The following is a 19,658-nucleotide window of genomic DNA, read 5'->3' as shown; positions in this document are numbered from 1 at the left end:
CTAAAGTTGTGCTACTTTTATATTCAGCTAGCACAATATTTGCACACCAGAAGATAAAGAAAATGTGAATATGTTATACAGAGTGATAGTTTCTTTTTAATTTGTTACCCCTCAGTGTTTTTTTTTTTTTTATGTAAACCCTTCCCTTTCCCTGTCACTCATCTACATATCTGATCAAGAACCTGAAGGTCTTTCTTTATAGACGATGTTACTTCTATACCTTAAATTGGCCTGACCTGCCACTTTTAATTTTAAAAATATGACTCTATGAGATATGGATGAATATGGAATTTCTGTGAAACACAAAACTTTTGAACGGTTCCTGTCCTCTGTGATAGTGAGTTTTAAAAGGGAAATCTCCAAAGAGCTAATTAGTAGACAAGTAGAGCTCAGCCTGAACAAAGCTGAAAAGATTGCAGATAACTAAAAGGACCTGGCCATAGCTGACAAAAATCAAAGCCCTGACAGAGAGTTGGCAGTAACCTTGGGCTGCTAACTGACAGGGACAATAAAAAAAAGCCCTTCTGAACCTGGCAGAGAGTGACAGCCCCACTATAGGCTCTGGGAAGAGCACAATATCTCCACCACAAGGAAGCAGTAATCCTCCAGCAGGCAAAACCAAAGGCTCTTGCCGCCCACCTCAACTCCGAAAGATGTGACCTGGCTCCTACCACCGCTCATGGAGGAGAAAGAGACGGAGATGAGACTCCGGGGGGCTTTAAAAAGTTCCTTGAAAAGTTCCAGGCTAGTAGTTAACTTGAGAATGGGAAATCTCTTTCTGGAGTGGTGGGAGAAATGGAGGGCGACTCAAGATCCAGGAGGAACCAGGCTCTGGCCGGTGGCTCAGGCAGAAGAGCAATGAGGAAACACCGGAACTACTGGTTGGAAAAAGTCTCTGTGGACCAAGACTTAAGGAGCCCAACAGCCAACAAAAATCAGTTGCAGATACAAGGCATGGCACTGGAAGGAAACTCCAGGCATGGACGGACAAAAGGAAAGTAGGAATCAAGGAAAAGAGTGACAGGGCAATTCTTTATTAGAAAAACTCTTTACGGGGCACCTGGGTGGCTCAGTGGGTTAAGCCGCTGCCTTTGGCTCAGGTCATGATCTCAGGGTCCTGGAATCGAGTCCCGCATCGGGCTCTCTGCTCGGCAGGGAGTCTGCTTCTCTCTCTCTCTCTCTCTCTCTCTCTCTGCCTGCCTCTCTGTCTACTTGTGATCTCTCTCTGTCAAATAAATAAATAAAATCTTAAAAAAAAAAGAAAAACTCTTTATTAGAAAACACAGTTTGTAAAGAGGGGTGTGAAGCAGAGAGCCTCATTTTTAAGCAGCTAGTGGGGAAAGAAAACACAAAAATCATGATCTTTAAAAACCCTCTTGAATTCACTGAGGAGAGCGAGGAAGTTCTGGTAGGTTTAGATTAAGTTTAGGCACTAATGAACCCTGTTCTAAAATCCCAAAGGTGCAGCGTTTGTGAGAGGTCAGAAAGGATGCTTCCGGTTAATGCTGAGTGGTCTTAAAATTTCTCTCTGTGTTTATGAGATTCCATTATATATTTCTGGACATACAAACAATTCTGTTTAGGAGAGAAGCCAAGCCCTAACAGAGTGCTACAAGTACAATGAGGGTACTTGAGAGCGAGCACTTATAAAGCATTTTGCTCTGAAACGCAAATGCTAATAACATACATTAGGTGGTTTCCATTATCCCTAACTAAGGTCTTAGTTCCAGACAAGTTCTTCTGCTTCTATATTTATTCCTCCCCAAGATACTGAACTCTAAATCCTCACTGACTCGGTAGCACTTGAAGACGTAATCAGTGATTGCAGACTCCAGGGATGTTCTCTCAGAGGGACGGGATACGCAAGACCAGGGGAAAGCTTTGGAATCAGAAACCTAAGGGATTTTTTTTTTTTTTTTTAAGAAGGTGGGCACATAAATATCCTTCAATTCAGTGATAATGAATCCCAGTTTCTTGCTCAGACTCTGATCTCTGTGATCGTATACTTCCAAATTTATATGCTGCTTCTATAATTATTATGGTAAGTATTATTACATTTACCATCCATCAGAAGAGTGTCACCAGCTTTCCCTGTACTACAGTCCTGTTTCCGGAACAAACACGTTTGACAAGTTAGAAAGCTTGGCTTGGTTCAGAATGAGTCTGATCTCAGAAGTCTGTCTAAATCTAAGCAGGTATGTCAGATAATTGAGAAAGGTCGATCCAAGTCAAGCAAATATTTGAACAATCGGATCATGGAAAAACTGCCTCATATTAAACTCAGGGGGTAAAAGAATAATTATCTCTTTTGATTTGGGTTGGAGATTCAACATACATTTTGGAAAAATAAGTGTATCTCAGATTAGTGTGTTTTTTTAACGTATCTGTCATATTTATAGCTGAGTGTATATTTATAAAACAAGCTTTTATTCCCCCGTAAGACAAATAACTTAGAAGCTGTTGTAAAGCACAGCTTAGCAAATATTTGGTTTCTGGTTCTCTTTATTTCACATTTACAGGAAAAGCTAAGGGTTTTCTGTTTCATATTTTAAAATGATCCTACTAATTCCCCCACAGTGGGACATGCGTTATTTTCTTTAGGAATGGAAGTAGATTTTTTGGTGAATCATTTGTAGGGCTGAGCCAAACATCTTCAACCCATATTTGTGTGACCAGGATTCAGAATAATAATAGGGAAAATATGGAAGTGTTTTAGTTTCTTGTACAGATGAGTTTCCCAAGTTCCAGAAAGGTTGAAGCTGCACAGTGACCAAACAGAAAGTAGAGCCCAAGCCTGACTCTCCAGCAGAACTTCCCCTGTTAGGAGGCACATAAACCATCCTGGTTTAGTTCTGACTAGATTACTCCCCGGTATTGGAGTTAATTAATCACTGCTTTGACTCTAGGTAAAAATAAATGGTTCAAATATAAAGGACTTGTTGATTGTCTCTAGGTAGTATATCTTCCCACCACAATCCTCCCTCCTCCCTTGCCCTCCTAAAAGTTAACTTCTCTTGCTCTCTTACTCTGCTTGGGCTGCCATAACAAAATACCATAGACTGGGTGGCTTAGCAAAAAACGTTTATATCTCATTTCCCAGAGTTCTGGAAGCTGGAGGTTCTCAAGATCACCGGGTATCAGCATGGTCAAGTTCTTGGTGAGGACCCTCTTCCTGGCTCTTGTCTTGCTGTGACTTTATACGGTGGACAGAGAAAGAGCAACATACTCTCAAGAAGCTCTCTGGCCTCTTCTTATCAGGGCACGAATCCCATCATGAGGGCTCCTTCCTTAGGACTTCACCGAATCCTCATGACCTACCAAAGGCCCCACCTCCAATATCACACTGGGGGCCAGAGCTTTAACATATGAATTTTGGGGAGGACACAAACATTCAGTTGTAACACTTGCCATCATTTGTACTTCTTCTTTCACCTTCATAAGATCAGTTTGAGAAAACAAAACGGAAGTTGGTTATCAGATGCCATCCAGCATCTAAAATGGTGTCCCGCACACAGATACAATATCTGACATGCCATATGTTCAAAAATATTTTTTGAATAAGTGGGAGAATCAGTTTTCAGTTCTTAGTCAGACCATGGCTCACCTGATTTTAAAAATTAATTCTCCATATAAATCTTAACTAGAACTCATGAAGAGGACTCTAATAGTCTCCTTCCTCTTTCAACTTGTACTGGTTATACCTTCCTAGCCTATACTGGCCAGGTTTATATCTATACTGGCCTATCTATAACTTACTGATTGAAACCTCTCCTAAGATTGGTTGATGAATGCGAATGTGGAAAATTCTTCCTATCTGGACATTTGTTTGCACACCTCAGTGATTTTTCCTCTGTGCATGACTGACAAAACCTTGATACATCATAACAAAACGGAGGAGAGAGTTGAAAACACACTGTCATATAGATACAGATTATATATGCTTCATTTATGTAACATCAGACAGATTCTGTTTTCTGAATTTCCTCTGTGGGAACTCTCCAATGAATTCTTCAGATTCTTCCATGGCTTTGAATAGGTGGTTTCCGTTCTTTTCAGTCACCTAACTGAGCTTTCTTTAATCAGACTTCTGTACCAGGGTTCTGTACCAGGGTTCCAGTACCCTTGTATATAGCTATTGGCTTAAAACCATAGAAATACTACACTTTTCCCAGTCTTCACAATGCCATTAACCCAGTTCAATGCCGACTTCCTTTTTCTTTTCCTTTTATACTAGAAACAAAAGCATTTTTCTAAAGGACAATATGGCTTTTACTTAAAAAAAAAAAAAAAAAGATGAATCGACCCAGATAGTAAAAGATAAGCCCCTTCCTGTGATAATTGCAATATACTTTAGGAAAATCACCAAAAGATATCAATGTTAAATGCCAAAACATCTGTAAGAAATGATAAAAAGAACATTCAGTATCATTATATTGGCATGAATGGCACTCTGGATCTCTTTGCCTTAAGTAGTCAAAAAACCTTTCCATTATTTTCATATTAGAAGCAAAGATAATTTGTTTCTCTTTTTTTCTCCTTCCTTCCTCCCTCTCTCTCTCTCTTTTCCTTTTTTCCCCTCCTTCCTTCCTTCAAATCTTAATATATAATTTAAAAGTATGGAAAAATTGTATTTGAGATCTTTTAAATATTTTTTGTTAATATCATTTTCTTTTGTTTTTGCTTCTTAAAAATTTGTTTAAGGTTTATTTTTTTTTTTAAACTCCATGTACTTCAGTGGAGACTATGTTCTACCAATCATTAAAGTGCATTTAGAGAATCCTTAGAGGCTAAATATCTTATGTCACTTAGATTGAATAAAGATTCTTTTTTTTAAAGATTTATTTATTTTAGAGAGAGAGAGAAAGAGAGAGAGCACAAATGGAGGGGAGGGGCAGAGGGAGAGAGAATCTCAAGCTCACTTTGCACAAAGCACAGAGCCCAGTGTGGGGCTCAATCCCACTACCATGGAATCCCAATAAGAGCTGAAACCCAAGCCTGATGTTTAACCAAGTGCACTATCCAGGTGTCCCTGGAATAAAGATCCTCAATAGGAAATTCTCTCTCTGTATTTTTATATTGGAGGCTCCTACATTATTTCTATAAATGGAGTAACTCACAAGGATGTTATCTATAAAGTTAATGCCTATAAGAATACTAAGATCTATAGTTACAGAATAACTTTTGTTAACTATACATGAAAAAACAGTTTAGGTTTTTGTTTTTTATGATGAATGGTATGGATCTTTCTAGATGTAGAGAATAGATGTAGAGACTCCTTTATGATTGTTTTCTTATTTAATTTTACAAAGCTTTGTCTTAGGAGACAGTGTAAATAAATTAAAGATCTTGATATAAAGTGAATCTACTTAATCAAATTAACTTGAAAAAACCAGTTGAATCAAGTCAAACAGTTATGCTCAGAACAAGTAGTTGAATTCAGTCAAATGCTATTTATAAAAGAATTTTCTAATGTTTTTTCTCCCAAACAACTGGTGGTTAGACTACCCCTTTTCTCCTAGCTCAGCCTGTGTAAACACCACTGAAATAGAATAAAAGAAAATGTGCATAAAAGTGATACAGAAAAACTTGTCCACCAAAGTCACAAAAGATGAAAATTTAGAATATTTACCTTTTGGAGAAAATTTAATTTTCAGTATAGTTAGCATACAGTGTTATATTAGTTTCAGGTATACAAGATGGTGATTGGGCAATTCTCTACATTACTCAGTGCTCATCGTGGTAAGTGTACTCTTAATCCCCTTTACGTATTTCACCCATCCCGACCCACTCAAAACCAGAAAACAAACTCTTAGCTATAGAGAAAAAACTGATGGTTATCAGAGGGAAGGTAGAATACTTATCTTTAAACAAACAAACAAACAAACAAACAAACAAACAGGGGTGCCTGGCTCAGTGGGTTAAGCTCAGGTCATGATCTCAGGGTCCTGGGATGGAGGCCCACATCAGGCTCTCTGCTCAGCAGGGAGTCTGCTTCCCCACCTCCCACCCCCGCCTACCTCTCTGCCTACTTGTGATCTCTGTCTGTCAAATACATAAATAAAATCTTTAAAAAAAATTTTTTTTAAACCCTATTTTTAAAGTATTTGTGGAACTATGGTTTATATTAGAATGTGTTTGTTTAACTGCCTTAAATAGCCAGTGGCTTTTTTTCTTAATGATCTATGGGGGATGGGGGTGGGGTGGGGGTGGGGTGGGGGTGGGGGAAACTTCATCTATGTAGTCCAAAGATGTTAAAAAGTATTCTTATCATATGAGGATTTCTCAAAGTAATTTAAGTGAAGAATTCTTTTGCTAGAGGGTGGGAATGTTCATCGGGTGTGTTCCCTGACCATTGTTAAAATCACAGATGCAGCTGTGTTGACCTCCTTAACTACGTGGTTTCTAGTTTAACCTGCACATAAGAATATTTCTGCTTCTTTCCTCCTGTTTGACAACTTTCTCTCTCAGCAGTGTGCAGTAAAGAAGTGTCTACAAATAAATACTCCCTCTGCTTTTCTTGCTGCTGTGACCTGCTGACTAATTATTATTGTCAGTGGTTTATAAGGAATTCTATAGAATACATTTAAATATATCTACCTAGAATGATAATAAAAATATTTAATAACCATTTTGATAAAAGCATTAAGCAACACAAGTGAGTTCCTCCTGGATAAAGCAGAAGGAATGCCGGCCAGTAAACAGTCACTTTAGCCAGTCTGGTTGTATACTAATTGAATATCAGTCTCATATACACAAACATTCAAAAGTAGACCCATAAAGGAAAACACAATGGGTATCAACAACAATATTTCCTGAACTCTGTTTAGTGAAATCTGTTCTAATGTGTATGTGTGCATGTGTATACCTACATACAAATATGTATATATGAATAGGTAGGTAATCTCTAATATAAAACACTTTCTCAAAGTACATCATTCTTAAACACATCATCACTCCAATATCATAAATGGCATTTAGAATAGTTCACAACAGCCAGTTTAACAGAAATACTGAACGTTGGCAGTGAAAATTGGAATAGATCCCCTTAGCCAAATTTTATCTTTATAATTTGAGAAAAGAATAATTGTGCTCATGACATAGCTTTTATTGCCCTTCATCCTCTAAAATATGATACGTTAAATTTCTACTTCTCTTCTTAGCCGGGTGTGATTGGGAGTAAAATTTATAAACTGGGGAACTGTCGTAGCAGTATCTCCTTATCTCACTATGACTTTGCTGATTCCCTTTTCTCAGTTATCTTATTTGTGAAACAATGATTCCATTAGAGATGAGAAATACATACACTTAAAAAATAAAAGGTGGCAGGCTACTGCTTGTGATGATTACATTAGCCATCCCCCAAGCTTTCCCCGTTCCTTAAATACATAAACCATCACTAACAGAATCCACGGTAACGTCTCCAATTTGTGGCCAATAAAATCGGGATGATGTTTTAAATTTAAAACTATACTCTAGAATTACATTTCGCATATCTGTGGTAACGATTTCCATCTTCAAGTGCTACAGTAAACACTTGTTGAGGATGATTTTCCAGGTTTTGCAGATGGTGAAAGTAGGGAGTAAGTGTATTATAAAGTTTCAGATTTAGGTCAAAGATTTTCTGATTCCCAGATTATCTGTGAGACCCAACCTGATGATTTAGTCGCTTTTCGGTCCTTTGAACATACTGCTGCAAAATGCACCATTTCCTTTCTTTTAAACAGTCACAGAATAATATTTAACAAGAAAATAATTTTTTTTATAATTTTTTATTTTTTCAGCATAACAGTATTCATTATTTTGGCTAAGATCAAGTGAAAATAATTTTTAATTTCCAAAAAATTAAAACGATTTTCCAATATAATGGCTTAGTGTCTTTTAATACAATTACTTCAGGGTTAACTTTTCTAGGTGAGGATGAACATCCCATGCTTTCCTCTAGGTAGTTCTTTTCTATATTTTATCATTACATCAAATGTGCGTATATCACAGATTTGATTAAATAATGCTCACATTAAACACCAACAATGGGTACACGCAGCACTGGGTTGAAAGCATTGTAAAAGCCAGCAGCTGTTCTATGTAAGGGGCTAATTATGCATGATGAGTGTCTAATTTGAGAGCAACACAGAGCTCATTTCATCTAAACAGCAAAGTAATTGATGTGACACACTCAGTGTATCGCTTATGGATTTTTTTTAATTGACCTTACAAAGTATAAAGATGACGAACAAGTGGATGCCACTCACTGTTCTTGACTCAGGAACCAGGGAAGGGGGTAAATTTTCTTTGGGGCAGGACTTTCGACTTGTGCATACTGCTGAATGATTCTGAATACTTCACTACTTAAATAGTGATTTCTTGGTTCAGTACCAAGGCTGTGCATCGTAATGGAAGGTCGATTAGGCCTTTCCTTTCCTCTACACACCTGCCAAATGTAAAAGGTACTTAGTGGTGTCAACATGTTGACAAATTCAGAAAACCAACCACAAAATTCTCCTTTAACAACTTGTCTCATATTTATGAAAAAGGGTGATTGAAGTGTATCTGATGAAATAAATATTTTAAGCCTGACTAAATATAAAGCATGACTGATCCTGATTTCTTAAGTTTCATAAATTATTACAAAGCAGCAGCATCTGTTTGTCCTCGGTTTCTCGCATTCGAAGGTGGCCCGTATCAAGCTGTACACTGTCCCCGAATCCGCAGAGGCCACTCTGCCCTTCGCTGTGCTCTGTATACGCTCAGCTCAGCGATAACAGCATTTCCATCTTGCTTATCGTTCTACCCAAACTGTCACTTCCAGGGCCTGGCCCATAGTTGGCAATCAAAAGAATGTGTTTTGCATGAAGAATGAATGGATGGAAATATGCAATTAAGATTATCCAGTTGCTTTGAGCTCTAATGATGTCATATGTAAGGAATTCAGGGGACAATTCCTTATGATTTCCATTTATTCCTAATAATTTTTTTTTGTCTTCTACAGGAGAAGTAGCATAATAAGTCACACCTGATTAGGAGAGACTCTTAGAAGATTAACTCATCCAGACTGATGTACTGTCCCCAGATAAATGGTATGACCACTTATGGGAAAGAAAACATGCTTTTGAAATGAATAGTCTTTGGCTTGTATACCATGATACTTAAACTCTCTGAGCCCCATGTCCCTTGTTTTAATATTCACCTTGAAGAGTTGTTTTATTAGATGAGAAAACAACTGTAAACTCACTAGCATCACACCCAATAACATAGTAGGTCTGGATTACATATTAGCTTCCCTTTTCTTTATAGCTATTTATATAGAACATTGTTATATTCATATTGAGAAATTGAGGGAAAGAATTCTTAAGAACCCATTAAAGTATTAACCTTCTCTTTTAAATTTACTGTAACCCATGAATAGTACGTGATTCTGCTGTTTTCACTTATAGCTTTGCACAACCTATCATCTGCTTATTTGATCTAGTGCCTACAAAACATATAAATTGCCCCTTGCCCTAGATGGACTCATTATCCAAATTAAGCATACACACATACACATAGATTTATAGCAAGAACAGAAACAGTTACTTAAAGGAAATCAATATTAAACTCGATGGGCCATATTAAGCCCACATTAAATCCACCTGAGCTGCACTTTCCTCTTGACAGGGTAATTGTAGGGGTGAGTGGTGAGGCTGAAGTGTGAAGTGATTGCACAGATGGTTAGAGGGTGGGAGACAGGTGTTTGAATAGACTCAACCTTCCCACTAGGTTTGTCCAACCCAGTGATTCTCAATGTATTTTTCTTGCCCCACAAGTTCCATTTTTATTCATATTGGGTCTGCAGATGTCCACTGAGTAAGTGGATACAAATGAGAGTAGAGTATGCTTAAATATTAAACATGGCATTGACATGGGCTGATCTGGCCATCGGAAAGATAATTGCGTACATAGTGTTCTTCTGTGATGAGAGACTCTGTTTCATGCCATCAGTGAGCATGAATTCCAAAAGCTATAAGCAAGTTTGGCTGGCAGAAGAGAATCACCAAAACCTAGAATTTCTATCTGGTCCTTTATGTTACAGTTAACAGTGCACTGTCTTTCCTAGTCCCTATCCCCACCGGAAAGGAATAAGAACGCGTAATAGGTCATCTTACTTGGGACTATGGGAAGACGACCGGAAGCTGCATTAGATTGATTCTGGCCCTCCCAGAGACCCCTCCAACCTAACTGGCAACATTTGGCCAAAAGTTCTGGAGGCAATCATCCTGGGGTGTTTGAAACCAGTCATCGTGCTCAGAAGTGTGGATTTTGGACACCATTGTTTCAGAATGAAGCTGGGGAACTGATGACTAATCTGAAGAAGACGGTGATTGCATAGCAGGAAAGGGGGATGTGAGACTTGCTGGGAAGGAAGTAGAGAACAAAAGATTTTATTTATTTTATTTATTTTTTAAGGTGTTATCTATTTATTGGACAGACAGATCACAAGTAGGCAGAGAGGCAGGCAGAGAGAGGAGGAAGCAGTCTCCCTGCTGAGCAGAGAGCCTGATGCGGGGCTCAATCCTAGGACCCTGGGACCATGACCTGAGCAGAAGGCAGAGGCTTTAACCCACTGAGCCACCCAGGCAACCTAAGAACAAAAGATTTTAATTGTCTCCTTTATTTTATAGAAGGTGCTAGTAATGCTCCTCTTTACTGTGACTACATTCTGCCTTTCAGAAGGTTCCATCTTAACTAAAAAGGCCTGAAAATCCTTTGCTTACAGCTGCTGCAAAGTTTTGAATACTGAGCAACACGTTGCTTTCATGGGGGACAATGGCAGGCGCTGTTCTGTCATGAAAGGCTCACGAGCTGGCTCTCCATCCCTACCGTCCTGATGCACTCTGGAGCCCAGTCAGAGGGATTCTACCCAGGGGGAGCAGCAGGGATTCTGTCTTCCCTGTCTGCAAACAAACGCATAGAGAACATCGTTTCGCAATTGTTTGAAATCCTTGGGATTACAAACAAGTCTAGAATGTTGGAAATTCAAATCTTAATATCTCCTTTACCCAATATACTGAGTTCTTGTCATGTAGTAGGAACCATGGCAGGTCCTGGGAAATGAGTAATGAGCAAGGTAGACCTGGCCTCTATTTTCATAACACTTACAACCAACTGGGGGTCCCAGACAGCAAACAGATAAGTACATAAATAAGTATTAAAGAATAATGATGTGACCTGATGCATAGAAGTAAAACATGCATGGAGCACATATAACAAAATGACCTGGTCTAGGCTGGGGGTCAGACAAATCTCTGAGGAAAACACTATCTATCCTGACACTATCAGTACCTGATGAGTATTGGTTAGCCAGATGAAGAATGGGGAAGAGTGTTCTGATCTTAGGACAGAACATGCATGAAGGCCCTGGGTCAGGAAAGGGTATAGCACAGTTGAACCTGAAGATGAGATACACCACAGTGAGATCATTCCTTATTGGAACTTAGGTTTATCCATTGTGCAGTGAGACGCCAATGAAAAATTGAAATCCGGGCTGAGGGGCGACATTTTTTAGAAGTTCACTTTGGATGTGTAACCGAGAATTAGAAAGAGAAAATGTGGAAGTGGGGAAAGGGACTAAGAGGCTTGGATAATATTCCCAGTGAGAGACGATGGCTGCAGCCAGGATGGGGCCGTGGGAATGGAGAGAGAGGAGCGTGCCTGCGTCAACAGGCTTTCTCACACACTACCTGGACCACGTCCTTTCTCTCAGCTAATTAGGCCAAAGCATTGAAATCCTATCTTTTTTTTTTTTTAAAGATTTTATTTATTTGACAGAGAGAAATCACAAGTAAGCAGAGAGGCAGGCAGAGAGAGAGGAGGAAGCAGGCTCCCCACTGAGCAGTAAGCCCGATGTGGGGCTCGAACCCAGGACCTGGGATCATGACCCGAGCAGAAGGCAGCGGCTTAACCCACTGAGCCACCCAGGCGCCCCTTGAAATCCTATCTTATTTCCTAAGAATTAACAGCTTCCTTTTCTGTAAATAGAGAACAGCAATACTTATATTGTCAAAAACAGTGTTTAGTACAGCTAGGCACTGCCAGGAGGATTCCAACAATGTAAGGTTAATTCCTGTACGTATTATAATAGATCTGAAGTGAAGCTGTGTCACTTCTACCCCCTTGAATAAGGTGTCTTCTATACAGATACATGGAAAATAATCCATTGTGTGGAATGATAAAATTATAACTTGATATGATTAAATGAAACACCTAGATGTATCATAAATAACTTAACCCCCCAGAATTATAAATGCACAATATGCATTGTATTTAGACCAGCAGTCCTTCTTTACCTAGATAACTAACAGGCAATGGCTATTTAATGTCTTAACTCACTTGTGTCCTGTCTCTCTGTCTTAGCTCAGTCTTCCCCCACTGGGCTATCTCAGTTGTCTGGTGGACTTCTCTGCATTTCACTACCTCCTGTGCTCCGTCCTCTGTTCTCCACTCCTTCCTCCTGCCTCCTCCTCTTTCCTGTTTGCTACTAGCACTCCCTTTTGCTCTTCTACATCCCTTCCACCTGTATTTTCTTGCTGCACACCACACTGATTTCTTGCCTTCCCCTCTGTTCTTCACTCTTTCTCCTTTTTCTCCTCACTCATGATTTCTCTCCGGGAGACTCTGCTCCTTTTCATTGGAGAGAGGGAAGTTAAATTCCAAACCTACCCAGTCAGGAACAACACCTGTGCCTCTACTGAAGTCAAGAGAAGCTGATAGAATGAAGCAAAGAGCAGTCGCCCTACTTCTGGCAAAGCAAACCCTGTGATGGTAACGGGATTTCTCAAGGCTCCATCAGCACACGTGGTTTTTCCTACAAGGTCAGCTTTCATATCTGAGCTCTATCATGAATGCCGCTCCTCTGGATGAGGACATCCCTCCCCTGATGGAGGGCAAATATTAGCACATTTTCCATATACAGATATCATCACACATACAGCAAATCATGAAATAATCATCTCACACGACGTCAGTTGGGAGAATTTTAGAATTGTGAGGGACGTTGGGCAAGTTTGAAAAGCATGTTAGTTTTCAAGAGTAATTAGGTATCATCTACCAGGGAGAAGACCCTACAGAGGTAGCATTAAGGATAGTTTTGTTTTTATGGGGTGGAGAGGAAAGGACAGCTTGCAGAGAATGGAGAGTGACTTGGCCATCCAGGAGGCCCCTAGGAAGAAGATGTCAGGAAAGAAGGCCATCCGCATAAGGCACAGCAGACGACATAAGGGATGCCCACTCTGTGTCTGGGCATGTGGGGGAGCTGGACCAGGTATGTACAGATTTGACACTGGAGACTGTGTTCAACCACTTGTGAATTTTAGCTGCCCACATCTCAGATACCACAGAAAAAGGAATATGAAGGCTAGCAAATTTTTGTGTATTCATTCAACAAATAATCATCAAGCCTTTACTTTGTGTTAGACACTATTTTTGGAAGTGAGAATACAGCAGTGAACAAAACAGTTTCTATCCTTAAGGAGCTTATATTCTCATGTAGAAGACAGATAATGAACCCCCAAACAAATAAATGTACTATTGCTACTCTTACTCATACTAGTATAGCTATCACTACTACTATTACTAAAGCTACCTCTGTTTCTATACTACTACTAATGATAATTAACACTTAGGTAATCCTTACAATTAACCAAGGATTTTTCTGATTCTCTTACATACATTACCTCCCTTAATTTTCACAATCCTCTTTTTGGATAGGTACTGTCATAGTAATTCCCCTTTTACAGATGAGGCACAATTAGCTTATGTGCCTTCCTCAGAGTCACATGGCCCTAAGTGGAAGAGTTATATGATGTCAGTGAAAAGTATTCTGAGAAAAAATAAGGATCAATGAATGCCATCCACAGATTAAGCCAATGGAAGTCATATGATTAGTGACAACATAATCTTTGGAATCTGAGATCTTGGATCAAGGTGCTACATCTGAGTTCTGTGATTTTAAGAAAATTCTATTGTTTTCTTTAGGCCTCACACTTGTCATCTGTTAAGTGGGGATAATAAAACCTAGTGAGAGGGGTTTCTGTAAGCATAAAGTAAGATTAAATTATATAACGATTATAAAGGACTCAACACAGGCCTGGCAAACAATACACGCATGATAATTAACAGGGCTTGAAGCTCAACAACAGCCAGCACAGTTAGGTGAAAACAAATTGCCCATGGCTGAATGTTTCTAGGATGGGAAAGAATTATTTTTCCTTAAGGATTTAGTCACTCCAAGGAATAAGGAATACAGAAGATTCAGATCTTCCCAAGGGAAATGGACTCTTTCAAGAAATTACTGTGTTTGGCTGATACAAGAGGGCAGAGGCTCCCCCAAGGAGCTCAGACTGGCAAGAAGGAGGGAGCAGTGAGTGTGAGAGAGAAGCTGAGCCCTAGGGGTTGGGGGACTTTCCTACTGAAGGGGACCACTCTGGCCAGAAGGGATCACCCAGTCCCTCTTAGTCACACAACACTGGCTAACAGTGGAAGGGCTGGGGATAGCCTTAGCCTTGTTCCTGAATGACATCTTACCTGGTGAAATATAGGTGAATCTTTATAGAGATCTAAGAGGAGGGAACGTGGCCAAACATGGATGTCTGTTTTCCTTAGTCTTCTATGACCTCATATCCCTGCCTTTTGCTTTTCCCAGACCTGCTGTGTTTGGCAGGACCCCTGATGGTATTTGCCATTATTATAATAGGAAAAAAATACATGTTTGTTGCCTTTGATGTGCCTGTCAGTTTCTTTCTGCTCACTTTAATCATGGTCTTTGCCTATCAAACAGTTCTGCTTCATGACTAACAATCCAAGATGTGACCAAGTTCACTCAAAGGTTATCTCTGAGAGACGTGTTATTTTTGGTTGGTTGTTTGGTATACTGAAGAAAAGTTAGGCCTTGTTATCCTAGAGTGATTTTCTTGTCAATCAAAAAGACTTTAGGAACCATGACTTCTGCCCATAGACAAAATAAAAAACGTTTTGGGCCAGTGTTAAAATGTACATTGGCATTGCAATCAATGCTCATGCCTCAGAAGTGAAGATTAACGGATTTTATGCTGGATTTTGCCAATACTGTCTTCTAACATTTTTGGAAATCCATTTAGCCTGTTCATAGCATCCTTTTTTAGTGTATTAGACTGTAGTATGGCTTCAGAGGATCTGTCTATAATTTGTATTGGGGCATTCAACCATGAGAGAATTAATTTAGTGCAATAACTTTATGGAGATGGGAGGCAAGGAGAGTGCAGTGTAAACTTTGTTATATTATAGAACATGAAGTGGTTTTTTTTTTTTTTTTGAGGTTTTATTTATTTATTTGACAAAGATGACAAGTAGGCAGAGAGGCAGGCAGTGTGTGGCAGGGCGGGGAGTGGGAAGCAGGCTCACTGCTGAGCAGAGAGCCCGATGTGGGACTTGATCCCAGGACCCTAAGATCCTGAGCCAAAGACAGAGGCTTAACCTACTGAGCCACCCAGGTGCCCCACAGAACATGAGGTTTTAACCCATGTGGTATCCTTAATGAAAATAGGAACATGGATGGAACTAGTGGGCATTATGCTAAGTGAAATAAGCCAGAGAAACACAACTACCCTTGATTTAACTTATATGTGGGCTCTAAAGAGCAAAATACATGAATTAAAAAAAAGCAGAAACAGTCCCGTAAATACAGAGAACAAACTGGTGGATGCAGGAGGGGAGGGTATGAGGGGATGGACAAAATGAGTGGAGAGTGGGAGGTGCAGGCTTCCACATATGGAATGAATAAATCCTAGGGATGAAAGGCACAGCATAGAGAGTATAATTGATGTTATTGTGACAGTGTTGTATGGTGTCACAGGGAAACTACACTTATGAGCATAGCATTGCACGTAGAGTTGTCAAATCACCGTGTTGTACTCCTGAAACTAACGTAACATTGTGTGTCAACTATGTTTGAAAAAATAAACATATTTTTAAAATAGCATACTTTTTCATACCACTCTTGATATTATTTTGATTTGCGATATTTAGTACATTTGAGAAGTATTCGAGGTGGAATACAAGGGGGAAGAATTTCCACATGCCTATCATTATCAATGCCTCAATTAAATGCCTAGGTATGTATAATTCTTTGTTGCATACCTAATAAATACTTGCTGATGGCATATGGCTGCTGCTTACTTTTCTTGGTCTACCAGATACCCCGTGGCCACTTTTGAGTATGAGTCAGAACCAGTGCTCGCAATTGCTCCTTTGGCCTGAATTTTTGGGGGGGTATTATTGTTAATAATAATTTTTTTTTCCAGCTTTAACCTCCACATATTCTCTAGACTGGATTCAAATGCCTTTTAAGCTAAATTTCCCGAGACTATCTGGAATGACTGTCACTTCTGAAATTTAAAGTTGTGCTCTTCAACCTGTGTTCTTACGTGAGGGCCCAAGTAGGGACACCGCGAATATGTGTAAGTCTATTCACAGTTCTCCCCAGTGTGAGGAATTAGCACTTTCCTCTTTTATTTGAAAGACTCTGCCCTTTGAGTCTGAAGCCATGTGGACATAGAGTTAGTGGAGAATCAGCGTTTGTTAGAATGTATTGATCCCTGGGCCCTTCAGAGAAGTTACAGCAAGAGACTCAAAATGGCAAACAACACAAAAAGAACAGGGTAAAAAAAGCTTCGGGGAAACCAACCTACACACCTGAAGAGTACTTTGGGTGGTCTTTTTCAAAAAATACAAGTTAGTAGCTCCAGCCTGGATTGATGGGCTTGTAGGTACACATCCGAGCAGAACTGATTGCCTTTCAGTATAAAAAAGCCAGTTTCACATTAACTTTTCAAACATATTTTGCTGAGTTTCCAGCAAATCAAAAGCATTACTCTCTGTTTTTGAAAAATTTTAAATATTAAAAGAAACCAGTCATAGGACAGGATAATATGGGAGGGGTATTTAACAAGCAAGTTTTTCTCTTTGAAAGGGTTGCATAAATGCTGAAAAAAACCACTGTGGCTTGGTGGGTTCACCTCAGCCATCAATTACTTCACTGTCTCGTATAGCAGACTCTGAATGTAATTGCTGAATTCGTGAAAGAATGTAATAACCCATGAAAAACAGACTCTGCAAAATATTTTGAGCTTTTGGGATACAAAAACAGGGATACTCACTTTTCCTTTTTTCCATAAGTTTGTTATAGCCCACTCTTTATAACTTCAGTGTTGCCCAAGCTGACTCTGCCTCTCTCCCTACCTGTTGCCAGTGGTGTGTTCTGAAGAGGATAGGGTGACATCCCATAGCTCAGGGGACATCTAAATGATGCTTCTTGCCCTGTATTCTGAACGTTCTTGCTCTGACCTAGAATACCTGGTTTTTCTTGGGCTGTTTGACCTCAACTATGCCCCTTGTCCAGTCATTGCTGTCCACCTGGTTTTAAATTTAGGTCTCAGCTCTGACTCTTTGATCGCCATAAACCATAATCTGTGGCGTTCTCTTGTCTCACTGTTGTGCCTTACCCAAGCTCTAAAGGTCTCAGGCCCCTAGATGGAAGTTTGGATGTCAGCTACTGAGTATCTTTTCCTACCATGTCTATGATAGTGGCTAGACATGACAGGATTCTTTCACTGCCAGTGTAACCAAATGATTTATTTCTTCTGGAACCTTCATACATTGACCAAGATACACCCAGAGCTTGAAATTCCAGGCCTCAGACTCCAGATAGTCAGCTAGAGATAAAGATGGAACCCTGACTTCAACAAAGTGCCAAAGACCAGCTGTGTCCTGAGGCTCAGTAGTGCCCTCCACAGTGAGTGGTCTGAGTTCAGGAAGTAGGATTGGGGTATCCGCATTTTAACTAGACTAGCATTCCAAGACCCCAGAGTGTTGCACAGAAATTCACCAGCAAATAGAGACCCTGCCATCATTTGTCCATCAGTAAATGAATTGCTGCTATCTAGGATTTCATAGCAACTTAGCCCAACTTTTGGCTCTCATGCTCAGGAGGAGATGGAGAGAAGTAGATGAAGGCTGCCCTCCAATCCGGAGCCCCAGGGCCTCCCAACCATGTGTGGTTGCCCACGTGTGGAGGCCCATGTTGGAAGACAGCATCAAGGAGTCCAGATGTGCTGTCCATCCTTTCTAGTCCTTGTTTATGGACAGCAGTGTCCCACGTGCTGCTGTCTTACCTGAAGATGTCCTTTCCTCCTTCACGACTGAGTTGATGATGTCATGGTACTCCTGAGGCAATATAGAGTAGAGGTCAAGAGCTGGGTCTTGGTGCCATACTGCCCAGATTCCAAACTTGATTCTGTATATATCACTCTGAGGACTTGAGCAATTTGCTTAGACTCCCTGGAATTCACTATCTTTCTTGTAAAGAGAAACTTCATCATTCATCAGCTACTTATTGTGCTGCTTCTTTGGAAGGGTACTATTTGGGGGTTGAGGACACAGCTGTAAAAGTGAACTAGGAAAGTTACCTGTCACTATGGAACTTAAGTTCTAAAAGGAAATAGATAATGCACAAAAATGAATGTATACTCTCAAAGAGATGAGAGCTATGCAGAAAAATAAAACATGGTAAAAGAATAAAGAGTGAGATGGAGGGGCGCCTAGGTGGCTCAGTGGGTTAAGCCTCTGCCTTCGGCTCAGGTCATGATCTCAGGTCCTGGGATTGAGCCCTGCATTGGGCTCTCTGCTCAGCAGGGAGCCTGCTTCCCTCTCTCTCTCTCTCTCTGCCTGCCTCTCTGCCTACTTGTGATCTCTCTGTCAAATAAATAAATAAAATCTTAAAAAAAAATTTCCTGGTTCTTTCAAAAAAAAAAAAAAAGAGTGAGGCGTATTATTTTAGATGACGTAATCATAATAGTCCTTAGGAGATGCCGTTTGACCATCCGTCTGAATGCAGTGAAGAATAAGCCATGCATGTAACTGGCATTCCTTCCAGAGAAAACTCCAAGTGCAAAGACCCTGAGGCTGAACTTTGCCTGGGATAATGACATTACCTGTTACATACAGTTACTGTGAGGTTAAATGGCTAATTCATTTAAGAACTTTTAATAGACCCTGTACGTAAATGTTTCTTGCTAAAGGCTGGTTGTTAGTATTATCAGACTGCTTCAGATACTCTGGCCCAGCTAGTCCCATTGTAGCTGAGATAGATGGTCCAGGTAGGCTACCCTGATGGCTGGGGACATGGCCACCTGCTGCTTCCTGCCGGTAAAACTGCTGGGTGTGTGTAACATGTAGAGAAGCTGGTGTTGTGTCTCTCTTCTGCTGCCCATTCTTCCTCCTATATCTTGGTTTCCACTAGCTAGACATCCTTACAGTTCCTTAAGTCAGCTCTGCCATCTGCTTTGCATGAGATTTCTGTCACCAGTAGTGCCTATATCACCTACCAAGCCGCAGGCCACTCTCCGTCATGGTGCCGGGGATCCAAGACGATTATTTATCATATAGGAAGATGCCTTTACTCACAGAAGATTGCAGCCAACACATATTTCACTGGGGCCTGTGTTTTGTCAAATAGAAAACCTCCCTCTTTGAGTGTAAATGAAAGAATAAAGCCACCAAAATATGGGTGGAGTTCATTCCTTTGAATAGACCACCCGTCTATTCAATGGGGGTGTGGTGATCTTATGTAAGAAAATGGACAACCCCCCCAC

General features: G+C 40.1%; 1 pseudogene; it reads right to left on the bottom strand.

The window, feature by feature from the left end:
- Positions 1-10,850: 10,850 nt before the first annotated feature.
- On the bottom strand, positions 10,851-19,416 carry LOC125094069 (uncharacterized; annotated as a pseudogene).
- Between the last annotated feature and the right edge of the window lie 242 nt (positions 19,417-19,658).

Source organism: Lutra lutra, chromosome 2 (genome assembly GCF_902655055.1).
Source record: "Lutra lutra chromosome 2, mLutLut1.2, whole genome shotgun sequence".
In the NCBI taxonomy this organism is placed as follows: Eukaryota; Metazoa; Chordata; class Mammalia; order Carnivora; family Mustelidae; genus Lutra; species Lutra lutra.
Note: the sequence above shows the minus strand (reverse complement) of the source record. Positions and strands in the feature narration are given on the sequence as shown.